At 38.9% G+C, this 10,736-nt stretch overlaps 1 non-coding gene across 1 annotated transcript; it reads left to right on the top strand.

Annotated features, from left to right (window-relative positions):
• Positions 1 to 2,391: 2,391 nt before the first annotated feature.
• Positions 2,392 to 2,492, top strand: LOC132538888 (small nucleolar RNA U13). Its single transcript, XR_009550193.1, has one exon. It is a non-coding gene; the product is annotated as a small nucleolar RNA U13 (small nucleolar RNA).
• Positions 2,493 to 10,736: the final 8,244 nt, after the last annotated feature.

Genomic DNA, 10,736 nt, shown 5'->3' with positions numbered 1-10,736 from the left:
TTGCTGGGGTTTGGGGCAATCCACTACTCCTGAAGGCTTTTTTTGCCCTTTTGTTACCCTGTTTTGTTTTGTTTTTATCCTTGTAGTAGTTATTATTCTTGTTGTTGTTATTTATGTCATTGTTGGATAGGACAGAGAGAAATGGAGAGAGGACGGGAAGACAGAGGGTCGAGGTGGTGGGGGGAGAAAGATAGACACCTGCAGACCTGCTTCACCTCCTATGAAACGACTCCCCTGCAGGGAACCCGGTTCCTTACGCTGGCCCTTGTGCTTAACCTGCTGCCTACCGCCCAACCTCCATCAAAATGTCTTTTAAGGGCTTTCTGAGTAGAAAGGTGAAAAACATGAAAACCTGTCCTAGGATAAATATTAGATGTTTTGAAAGGTTGCTTTCAGCACTTAAGGAGAGCCTTTGTGTCTTTGTTCGTTCATTCTACAATGATGTCATCTGAGCTAAGGATAAATAGCATAATGGTTATGCAAACAGACTCTAATGGTTCAATCACCATCAATCCAGGTTCAATCACCAGCACCACCATAAGCCAGAGCTGAACTGTGTTCTGATAAAAAATAAAAAAAAAAAAAAATTCTCCATTCTACCAGAATGATGTCATCATAGATCAATCAGATTTTTTTAAGGGTAAGTAAATTTTCAAAATGCCCATTTTTCTATCCAAAGCACAGGGGAGTAATTTACATATACACAAACTACTATGCTACAATTTTAAAATATAAGTTTCTTGACATATAGCCCAACAAAGTCCTGTATGTTTGCCTTTAATAAATTCTAGGTTGATGAAATGACAAGTTATTTCAAAGGATTTCCAAAACATAAGGGCAGCCTTATCTGGCAGACACTATTTCTTAAATATTTGCTTTAGGATATGACACTGGAAGCCTTGGCAGTGAAAACTCTAAAGAAATGTAAAGTTTTATAATTCTGTGAAAATAAGTCCCAGATGTGGTTTATGGGTTACTCCATATTTTTAAACATAGATTAGTGCGTAAAGTCTAAGTATAATAAAAAATCTGAAACCTATCCCTAGCAATAAACCTTGAAGTAAGCCAAAAGCATTTCAACGCTTCTTGTGTACTATTTTATGAAATAGCCGTCGTGTGTCCTACAGGATATACAAAGAAGAAAAAGAAAATTACAGCTCTGAAGAATATAACAATTGGTTGAGTAAGGTAGATGCGTAACCCACTCAATCATTTGTTCATTTATTTGACAAGTTTATATTGAGCTCTGGATGGGACCTCAAATAACATTTTGGTGGTATCAAGAAAAATAAATTCTGACTTTTGCTTTCTAGCGATTTCAATTTTATTCGGGAGAATAAAGAGGTAAAAAGCTCAGTATAATGCACTATACACTTAGACTACATGCAGTATGCAGTTACAATAAAGTTTGCACCATTTGATAATGAAAAATCAGAGAAGCTATAGCAATAACCCAGTCCTCAGAGCAGATGGGTAAGTATTTTGGAAGAGGAATTCCCAAAGGAGATATGAAGTAAGGCTAAATGGGGACTGCAAATTAAGTTGTACAAAGTAAGAAAAAAAATATGCAGGCAGCACAAAACGAGTTCAGTGCTTTTAGAGAAAGTCTTATAGGACATGACAAATAGAGAAAGCATAAGAAATGTAGGTCAAAAGCCCCAGTTAAAGAGGGTGGACATTGTTTTCAAGACTCAGAGACTCTATTGGTAAAAGAAAATTTTCTGATCGTGTCCCAGGCTTTATTCCATGCTGTGTGTGTGTGTGTGTGTGTGTGTGCATGTGTGCGTGTGTGCGTGCGTGCGTGTGTGTGTGTGTGTGTGTGTGTGTGTGTGTTTCAAATAGAGAAACAGAGACGGGGAAAAAAAAAAAAAACAACATTAAAGCTTTCCCCAGTGCCTAGGGGGTCAGGATTCCAAAAGGCAAATCAGGCCTGTTATCAAGTGAGCTATCTCTTGCTGGTTCTTGCTGAAAGAGTTTAAGCAAAAAAAAAAAAAAAATTCCAAAAAAATATTGATTTGTAAAGATAATACTACAATCCTCATGTACAAACTAAGGTAGACATTTGAACTATTCACCAATTTTCAGCTTCCTTTTCCTGAACACATAGGAATAGTGTGCTTCCCTACTTCCTTGATATTAAAAAAAAGTTCCATTGTTTTTAGAAAATGAAATGGGAAGGGGTGAACAGCACAGTGGTTATGCAAAAAGACTTTCATACCTGAGACTCTGAAGTCCCAGGTTTAGACTCTGGTCTCTCTTTATCTCTTTGAATATCTTTCTCTCTGTATCTCTCATTAAAAATAAATTTTAAAAGAACATGTAATGTGGGTTAGGAGATAGCTCGCCAGTTGAGCACTCACACTTTTTCATGCATGAAAATCTGAATTCAAGATCCTTTTGTAGTTCATAAGCGTGATGATTGGGTTGTTATGCAACTGTGTGAGATGTGCCACCCATAAACCTTGTTATGTCAGCACATTTCCCGTTTGACATGAAGAAAAAGAAAAAAAAAAAAAAACCCTGAATTCAAGACAACCGCTACCACATGGGAACAACATGCAGAAGGGAAGATTCCTGGACAATGAAGCAGTGCTGCGATATCTCTCATCTTTTTCTCTATTCCTGTCCCGCCTGTCTTTTACCCTCTAAGGGAATAAAACTTAAATGTGACTGATTTTTCTAGATGAGTTTCATCTCTGTGTCTGAGGTCTCTGTCAGAGGAACCTTCGACACCTAGGAAGGATATGAGATGCTGCACTAAGCAAGCACATGAAGTCTGCTGTGATGAAAAGTCTCGACAGTCCGTAACAGGACAGACTGACTGTTATTGCAGCAGAACTGTGCCTACACCAGCCTATATATCTGCCCAAGTGATGGGGACAATCTTACAATATGTGACTAGTCTGGAATTTTATTTGTTCACAAGAATGACTCTTCTTAGATCTAACTTAGCATTGGAAAGTAAGTTTCTGATACTGGAAAACGAAATAACTCTTTCCAATTTCAAATAATTACTAGCTATTTTGCTTATGCATTTCATTGTAAATGCTTTTTGGGGGAGGTTTGAAATAGGAACAATACAGAGTACGAAGATTAGGATAAGTGTGTGCTTTAACAATTTTTGAAAGGGAATTGAAATATATTGAAAACATGATATTGTTATAGCATTTTTTTAAAGCAGGTTAGCACATGACTTAGAAGGTAGTGTACTTGGTTGAGCAGTGAACTTACAAAAAATGTGGTTTCCTGTTCTATCCCTGACACTGCCATGTGGTCAGTGTTAAGATGATACTCTGATTCTATCTATCTCATTAACCAATAGATAAATAAATCTTGAAAGCTACTTGACTCCTAATTACTAGTGTGCATGCTTGTGTATAGTGCACTGCTTTGCTATGTGAGTGATAAAGGTTGGAGTCCAACCCCTGCTGCACTGAAGGAAGCTCCTTTGCTATGGTCTCTTTACTCTCTGCCCCTCTATCCCTCTGATTCTTAGTGTCCATCTAAAAAAAATTAGAAGATTCTGAGAAGAAAAATGTTTCTGTTGGAGTAATCCTGCTTTGTCTACCACATGCATGGCAGAGAGGGGGGGGGGGGCAGGCTATTTACCTGCCTGAAAGAAGTCAGTCTGGAGCAGTGAAGCCATAGGAACTACCAAAAAAATAAAATGTGGGGTGGGGTGGGGGTAGAGGCTCATTAATACACTGTTCTTTGGACATGCTTTTAAACCCTCTATACCAGCTGAGATTTTAATATCACAAAAGGAACATTTCACACTCTTAAATTGGATAATTTGTCTCATCAAAAATTTTACATGGAATAGGTCTCAGGAGAGAAATGTAATATGCCCAAGCATTATACAAATATGGTATTTTTAGAGATGGCAGTCAAGAAACCAACTTCCTGAAATGAAAACTAGAAATTTGCCTGTAAAATCATAATGCTTTAGTCAATCCTTTGAGATTTGGCCAGCATGATCTCTTGGGTAAGGAATCCAACCCTTTCAAATTGCATGAAAATTAGAAGACAAATGAAGATGTTGTGGATGAAAACTAATTTCCAAGTAAATCACTGGGATGAAAATCATTGGAATATAGTTATTTTTAAACTACGCATTTCACTCTCTCAATTATTTTAAATATGTTCACTTTGAAGTGAAATATTTTTTTCTCTAGTTAGGTTTGACTCCTCTTTTAAAAGCTCCTTTAGAGTTTTGCTTTTGTTTTAGAAAAATAAATATAGTTTAAGAAAATAGTAACTTAATATGAGACTGTGGTTAGCGGGCAAGAAATATATTTAACGCACATTTTATGTATAATAGAAAGTCTTTTTTACATTCTCACATGGTCACTATATCTCAGAGCTAACTTCTCAAGACAATAAGCCACATGATTGTGAAATAATGTTGTGTACGGTTTTGCCATTTTGCAAAATCAGAGATAGTGATTAACTCAGAGACCTTTTCTCATTCTTCTTTTTGGATGTTGAACTATTGCTAATGGTTAAAGTGCATGTGATTTGGGTGCTCAATTTGGAAAAGAAGGAGAAGTAGGAGAGGAAGAGAAAAGAGGAATAAGAAGAAGGAAAATGGGAGTCGGGGTCGGGCGGTAGCGCAGTGTGTTAAGCACACATGGTGCAAAGTGCAGGGACCGGCATAAGGATCCTGGTTCGAGCCCCCGGCTCCCCACCTACAGGGGAGTCGCTTCACAAGCAGTGAAGCAGGTCTGCAGGTGTCTATCTTTCTCTCCCCCTCTCTGTCTTCCCCTCCTCTCTCCATTTCTCTCTGTCGTATCCAACAACAACCACAACAATAAAACAACAAGGGCAACAAAAGGAAATAAATATTAAAAGAAAAAGGAAAATAAGAACAAGGAGGAGTAAAGTTTGGAGGATAGGTGATGATACAACTGGGTGAACACACACAGTACTGTGTGTAAGGAACCAGGTTCAAGCCCTTGGCCACTACCTGCAGGAAGGAAGCTTCATGAACAGAATAACAGTGCTGCAGGTGTCTTTCCCATTCATCCTATCTTGCCATTCCCTCTCAATGTCACTCTGCCTCTGTTCAAAATAAATATATAATATTTAGTGTCTTTATAAAGAGCAAGAAAAATCATTTTTCTGACTCCTAACCATGAACTCCATATTGGTATGGTCTTCCTGGGCACTGTCAGGTCACTGGGAAAACAGCTGCAGGGGTTGGGTAGCAGGTGCTTGACTTCCAGGAACACAGGCCCAAGGACAAGAAAGAAGATTGTCACAAGAAGTGTTGAGTGATGACCCCAGAGGAATATCAACATCAAAGAAATATGAGCAGAAGAGAGCCTGACAATATGTTGGTCCCCCAGAGTTGGAACAGTCCGATTCATTGAAAGAGAAACCAATAAAAGGACATGTTAATTAACATATATTTCCAGTAAAAGTGTTGTCCCTTACACTCAGCAGCCGATGACAAGCTACCCTGCAATAATCACTCAGCTGGGACTTCAGAAGATCATCTGGGTGCAAAGAACCCCTAAAGGGTATGAGGAAATTGTTAAGTAGCATTTACTCAAGGTGGGTTAAGTACTGTGAGAGCACAAACTGGTTCATTATACACAACTCCTTTCTTTATACACCCCTTTATTCAGCTATGAAACAAAAGTATAGACAGGTGCACACTTTCCAGAATGATATTACTAATACCAGAGGAGACCCAGAATTTAGACTTTAAAAGCCAGCCTTATGAATCTAGATTTCTTTTTAAACTTTTAAATATATTTTATGTTATGAGAGAGGGGGGAGTGGAAGAGAGGGAGAGAGAGAGAGAGGCAGAGAGACAGAGAGATACCAGAGCACTGCTCAGTTCTGGTTTACGGTGGTGTTGGGATTGAACCTGGGAACTCAGAGCCTCAGGCATGACAGTCTTTTGCATAACCATTATGCTATCTCCTCTGTCCTCAATCTAGCCTCTTAACGACCAAACTGTACTATTTCTCAGAGAGAATGAAATCCAATGCAAAAAGAAAGAAAACATGATGGTGGAGGAGTCCTAGTGGGGGTTGAATTGTTATACGGAAAACTGAGAAATGTCACACATGTACAAACTATTGTATTTTACTGTTGAAAGTAAACCATTAATCCTCCAATAAAGAAATTTTTAAAAAGAAAAAGAAGAACAGAAAAATACATCATGAGTGGCACACCTGGTTCATGCACCCAGGTTCATGCCCCGGGCCCCCACTTGCAGGAGAAAACTTCCTAAGTGGTGAAGCAGGTCTGCAGGTGTCTCTCTGTCTCTCTCCCTCTATTTCCCTTTTCCTTCTGAATTCTCTCTGTCCTATCAATTAAAATTTTAAAAGAAACAGAACAACAGCAACAACAACAACAACAAAACATAAAACATCTTTGTTTCCAAGAGGAGAAAACAAACTATATATATATTTTTTTTTTTTTAAAACTGACTTCAGAATACAGAAAATGACAGATGCTGACCTAGTGCCAAGAACTAGATCTGTGTTGCAACAAGTCCACAAAATAAGAGGATGAAGAAGCAGAAACATTTTGAATAGTTTTTCTTGAATTAGATGTGAGCAAATAAGAACAATATGGTATGGAGAAAGAAGGCATGCATGGAATATTATCAGAGGAGGTCAAGTCTCAGTCTGCCATTTAAAGTTGTGTGAATTTGGGTGAGCTACTTAGCTCTTTTTAGTTCTCCCTCTCTGCAAGTATAGTAAAATTCCTTTCTTTCTTCCTTTCTTTCTTTCTTTCTTCCTTCCTTTCTTTCTTCCTTCTTTTCCTTCCTTCCTTCCCTCCTTCCTTCCCTCCTTCCCCCCCCCCCCTTTTAGGTCATTGCTGGGGCTTGGTGCCTGCACTATGAATCCACTGCTCCTGGAAGCTATGTTACCCATTGTTGTTGTCCTTGTTGTTATTGTTATCATTGTTGTTGGATAGGACAGAAAGAAATGGAGAGAGGAGGGGAAGACAGACTGGGAGAGAAAGATAGACACCTGCAAAAGTGCTTCACCACTTGTGAAGTGACTCCCATGCAGGTGGAGAGCCAGGAGCTTGAACCAGGATCCTTACACCAGTTCTTGCACTTCGCACCGTGTGCGCTTAACCCATTGCGCTACCACCTGATCCCCCTGGTAAAATTTATTTCTAATGATACTTTGGAATATTAATCAGGTTTTATTATGTATTCATGTTGACTAGTGCCTTACACAAGGTACATTGAGAAATGAGAAAAAAATCTAAATGATGGAAACATGTGGAGTAAATTGCTAAGAGTCAGAAATGCAACTTCCATAAATTTAGCTTAAAGGAATAAATAAGTTACATATTTGTTTTACACTTTGAAGTGAGAGAAAAGCCAGGTTGAGTTATCATGGAGTGGGGGTGGGGGTATATGAAGGCTCAGATAAAAGGTGACAGGTAGCTATTTCCCATCAAAGTACTAACCAGGCCTGACCCTGCTTAGCTTCCGAGATCAGACGAGATAGGGCGTGTTCAGGGTGGTATAGCCGTAGACTACAGGTAGCTATTTCAAACAAGACAAATTAAGAATTTTTATGCACATTTGTGACAGTAATGAAAGAGAGCTACAGTAGCTGAAAAGGAAAACTACTTGTAGAGAATCAAGTTTGCCTGAATATCACTCACCAGTAAGAACTCTGTTGAAATGAACATAGAGAACTTGGGATGACTTACAAGAAGAGCAAAAAAGATAGGGATTAATTCATTAGTCAAAGAAACATCTGTCAGGTACAAAGAAAGTGCCCAAATCTAGACTGGGCAGCAGGGGACAGACACAATGAATGAGGCAGATAGGACAATAAACTCGCAAGAAATTTAGTCTTGAGGTGAAAGCAGACATCAAAACAGCATGCATAATCCTATTTGGAATGTAATTTTTAAGAGTAAAAACAATGTATAGTGAGGTAGGCACAGAAACTTGGGATTAAATACAGTGGAAGGCCTGAGGAAAACATCCAAGAAAGGATAAGTATCCAAGAAAGGATAAGTTTTCAGATATATTTCAAAAGAAAAGGCAAGTCTCACTAAGCAGATTATGTGAATTAAAGAGGGAGTTTTTTGTTTGTTTTGTTTTTGTGTTTTTAATTTCCACCGGGTTATCACTGGGGCATTACAAATCCACTGCTTCTGGTGGCCATTTTGCCTCTCTTTTCTTCTATTTTATTTGATAGAACATAAAGAAATTGAGAGGGGAAGGGGAGCTAGAGAAGGAGAGATAAAGAGAGACACCTCTAGCCCAGCTTCACAGCTCATGAAACATCTCCCTTATGAATGGAAAACAGGGACTCAAACCAGAAACCCTGTGAATGGTAATGCGTGGGCTCAAACTGATGCTCCATGGCCTGGGCCCCAGAGAGAAGATAACTGTTTTCAAAAGGAACAGGATGAAAAAAAAAGGTTGACAAATGAGCGAGGAGAACATATTTCAACCAATGCAAAACATTTCCCAGAGACAATGCAGAGTTGAAGGTGCTATCCCCAAGGTCAAGCCATTACGTATTTAAAACTCTGGACACATACCAGGAATGCAGTAGGAGAGGGAAGGGCTTGGCTCTTCCCTTTACAGAAATCCCTGTGGAAGGAAAGGGGAGGAGACTGGGGTAGATGGTGAAACTAAAGACTAGAAAGTCACTGCATGGAGTAAAGACAGTATGTAGTTTTACAATCACTGGGCAACAATAACAGATTCTAGAGTGTGGCATATATTTAATAAAGAACATCAAGACATCAGACAGACTCTCTTAAGTTTCAAGTCAGGATGACAAAGTGATTGGAAAGGGGAAGAACTTAAACATGCTGAAGATGATCAAAACTTCACTGGTCAAGAGCAGCCTCCCTCTTTTTTTTCCTCTCTATTAGACCTGCTTGGTTGCACTTCTCTGCCTGCTAAGATGCCTCCCATCACAACTGGGAAATAGAAAGAGTTAAAATGAGTACTAGGGATACAGGGAAAGAGAACAAAGAGAAAAAAAAAAAGAAGATGAAAGAAAAAGTTCATAAAAAAAGACTTAAAGAGACAGGTGATATATTTGCTACTGTCATTAGAAAAATAAAATATAAAATAAGATTTTCTATATAAACACATACATAGGTTTATGAATTAAACAAGACCATTTGGTCACAGTGACCGTCTTGGTCACAATGAGTGTTTCAAACACATTGAGAAATGCAACTGTGTTAGAGGTTGGATGACTGCATTTTTTTTCTTTGAAATATGGCCTAAATTTTGAGTTTTAGAGTAACATAAATGTGAAGTGGATTCTTGACTTAGGAAATGTAGTGGTTGGCCATAACTTTCAGTATCATGCAAAAATCTTTAGCATGATCCAAAAAGCTTTGCCCATCTGCTTGGCCTCCTCTCTCACCTCCATCCTGAACCTTTGGACTTTCCTTATATTTCCCTCTCAGCAGTTGATCTTTTACCATATGAGTTTCTCTCTCTTTCTATTTTCTCTTTTCTGATTAATTCTTATTTTTCCAGAACACAGTATAAACAACCCCTCCTCAGGAGAACCATTCATGATCTTCTGATCTACTGGATCAGTTCATATGCCCCCTCCTCAGAGATTCTTTGAACCCTGTGTTTTTCTTTTCCAGAGCATCTGTCCCAGTGTGTGTGTGTGTGTGTGTGTGTGTGTGTGTGTGTGGTGTGTGTGTGTGTGTGTGTGTGTGTGTGTGTGTGTGTGTGTGTGTGTGTGGTGTGTGTGTGTGTGTGTGGTGTGTGTGTGTGTGTGTGTGTGTGTGTGTGTGTGTGTGTGTGTGTGTGTGAGAGAGAGAGAGAGAGAGAGGAATCTGGTTAATGCTTGCCTGTCCCAACTGTGCACAACAGGGACTGTGTGGAACTATGTCTGATTCTGCACACCGTTTACTGTCAATGTCAACAAACAAAGGTAAATGGAAAAAAAGGGTACAGTCACATGCAGAGTAAGTCATGATGTATGGTAAGAAGATGAATGAGAGCTATAACTAAAAAGAGGTGACAAAAACAACTTAATCTACTCATCATTTTGCCTACTGTTCGTACTGGTTTTGTACTTCCATTTTTTCTTAAAATTCTGAAGGGAAATATTAATCTTTTTTTTTCAGTTTCCTAAAATGTTAGGCCACAGACAGACACTGCTGGGAAGTATCAATATATATTTACTAAAACCCAAAGGGAAATAAATATTCTTGGGTTCTCTGTGACTTTTTTTTTGCCTCCGGGGTTTTTGCTGGGGCTCAATGTCTGCACTAGAAATCTACTGCTCCTGGAGGTTATTTTCCCCCCATTTTGTTGCCCTTGTTGTTACTGCTATTGTTGTTGGATAGGACAGAGAGAAATGGAGAGAGGAGGGGAAGACAGAGATGGGAACAGAAAGACACCTGCTGACCTGCTTCACTGCTTGTGAAGCAACACCCCTTGCAGGTGGGGAGGCAGGGGCTTGAACTAGGATCCTTATGTCGGTCTTTGTGCTTCACTCTATGTGGTTAAACCTGCTGTGCTAGCGCCCGGTCCCAAGTTCTGTGCTTTTTTTACATTACACATGTTCTATGTTAGCTAGTGGTGAACTAGCAAGACTAAATGGAGGCATGTTAACTGTTTTATGCAAGGTCTTAACATTATTTTCCTTATAACTTACACTGAAAAAATACAGATCATTATTGAAAAATGACTTTTCAGCATGTTTCTAAGCATCTAGCCACCTTTAAAAGACTTGATTTAAATTTTAAAGCCCAAT

The sequence above is a fragment of the Erinaceus europaeus genome, chromosome 5, assembly GCF_950295315.1.
Source record: "Erinaceus europaeus chromosome 5, mEriEur2.1, whole genome shotgun sequence".
NCBI classification, from domain to species: Eukaryota; Metazoa; Chordata; class Mammalia; order Eulipotyphla; family Erinaceidae; genus Erinaceus; species Erinaceus europaeus.
This window is presented reverse-complemented; position numbering and strand designations above follow the sequence as displayed.